The 2,391-nt window shown below is 37.9% G+C and overlaps 1 pseudogene; it reads right to left on the reverse strand.

The window, feature by feature from the left end:
- Window positions 1-505: 505 nt before the first annotated feature.
- On the reverse strand, window positions 506-1,087 carry LOC114610402 (annotated as a pseudogene).
- Between the last annotated feature and the right edge of the window lie 1,304 nt (window positions 1,088-2,391).

Raw genomic sequence — 2,391 nt, forward strand, 5'->3', positions numbered from 1 at the left:
CTTGAGTTCTTTGTATATATTGGATATTAGCCCTCTATTGGATGTAGGATTAGTAAAGATCTTTTCCCAATCTGTTGGTTGCTGTTTTGTCCTATTGACAGTGTCCTTTGCCTTGCAGAAGCTTTGCAATTTCATGAGGTGCCATTTGTCTACTGTTGATCTTAGAACATAAGCCATTGTTGTTCTGTTCAGGAAAATTTCCCCTGTGCTTATGTGTTTGAGGCTCTTCCCTACTTTTTCTTCTATTAGTTTCAGTGTATCTGGTTTTATGTGGAGGTCCTTGATCCACTTGGACTTGAGAGACCTGTATTTCTAATGAACAAATGTTAAGATGTTATATAATTAGGAAATCACTTATACAACCTGAACTCGTTTTTTCCTTTATGAAAATCTCTTGAATATATTTTAGGACCCTTGCAAATAAATCATAAATTTAGACGATATTCCAATTACAGTGTTAAATTGTATGATCTTCAAGTAAGAATGCCTAGAACATACTGCTGTTCTATACTGATGTTATTTTCTGAAGACTAAAACTCTTGCCTCTTTGGGTGAGTTGGTGACTGTGTGTACAAATAAATAGGTTCTAGTTTCCATCTAAGCGTTGCTTTACTAATTTTTCCAAAGAGAAGAGATGCTCATCTGCATCTTCTGGCACAAGTTTCCTCATAGAGTCTGCAAGTTCAAAAAGATACTCTGTATTTCTTCCACTTGGACCAGCTGCATTAAAAATTTGTTCAGCAATATCTTCCATAGGTGCAGGTCCAAGATAGTTAGGATTGTCACATCTTCCAATGTAGAGCAAAACACTGAATGGCTTTGTTGTGGAATCTTTCGGATAAAAAATGACTGTTGTAGTTCTGTAGCCGCCTTTCTCTCTGAAGTCAAGGTAGGTTTACACTTCCTCTTCTTTTCCTACTGGTAGTTTGTAAGCAGTACCCCATACACAGCCCTTGCCGGGGGCCCCGCAGTGGTCAGTGCTGCCTTGCCAGAAGCGCCGGCTGTAGTTTGTGATGTAACCAACCAGTTTATCCTGGTAGGGGAAGTCCACATTCCAGATGAGGGATCCATAACCAAACACCCACATTTTTCTAGACTCTGACCGGAACGTGGACTTCCGAACGAGACTGCTACCGAGGGGAGTAACAGGCTGCTGGGGCAGTCCTGAATTTATAATTATTAAACACGACCATTATTTTAGGAGTCCTGGAAATCAAGCAATAGATTTTCAAGTCTAAGCTTTTAAGACAGAGTTTATTGCAAGCATTTGATTAGCCAGAAGACAAAGGAAAAATTTAACCACCACTGACCTTCAGTTCTCATAAGTATAAAAGAAGAGCTGCTCACAGGACTTCTGTAAAGGATACCAAATTGTCGAGAGGCTTCATGTACAACTGTAGAGATAAACATGTGCTTGGTGTTGATTGGTGGTCTGAACGCTTTGTGGAAGTGAAATCCTTTCCAACTCATGTTATAATTTGGTGCCACATATTATGATGTACTTTGATACAGTTCTCAACTCCTAAGCAAGAATATTTGCTATTAATCCTATTATATCCATTTTAGTTAATAAAGTTATCTTGTCTATAAGTTATACTTAAACTGGATTTTATAAGGATCATTTTCTCTGTAAGATCAGAGGGGATTATAACATGACAGTTCTGCTATTGATATATCCAGCCACAGGGTGTCATGCTAACAGTACTGACTAGCCTGTCCAGAAGCAGTACTATGGCTGCAGCAATCAAGCAGTGCAGAATAAATAATGAAAGCTCAGATTCTTTGCCAAGCTTGATATTGAATTGTTTCCTCAGCAAAATGTATCAGTATTTTACTAAACATTCTTTGTAATTTTTAGAATGACCTTCATATAAAAGTACAAAAACACCCTAACCTAAAATATCAAGAGTTGGCTCAGTCTTTCTAAGTTCAGCAGTCATTGCTTGCCTTTGGATGGTAGAAGAATATACAGTACAAGCTACTTTCCTACATTCACTTTTAAAGACAAATAAGACAGTTGATAAAGAGCTATATTTATAGAACTTACTTCCTCCTAAAAGTCTGATTCCATATATTTAATCATACTGTTAGACATTCTTTTATTAGTTTCAGTGAGAACTATGCATGGTGCATAGAACTTAAGTTGAATCTGGAAACCCTTTCAGCCTTGAATTAACAGCCCAAAAACCCAATTTGGCTGCAATCTCTCCTAGGAGCACTCTGCCTTCTCCCTGATTAGGTCTAACACATTCATATGAAGAAGGGCGGCTTTAACTGTTACAGGAAAATAGGCTACAGATGACTCAGAAGTACCCCTTACATTCTCACAGTGGCAGGACAAGTTTAATGTGAGGTGACAGACATTTTCAATCTGTCTTCTTTAGTCACTTA

This window comes from Grammomys surdaster, unplaced genomic scaffold (assembly GCF_004785775.1).
Source record: "Grammomys surdaster isolate TR1022 unplaced genomic scaffold, NIH_TR_1.0 126039, whole genome shotgun sequence".
In the NCBI taxonomy this organism is placed as follows: Eukaryota; Metazoa; Chordata; class Mammalia; order Rodentia; family Muridae; genus Grammomys; species Grammomys surdaster.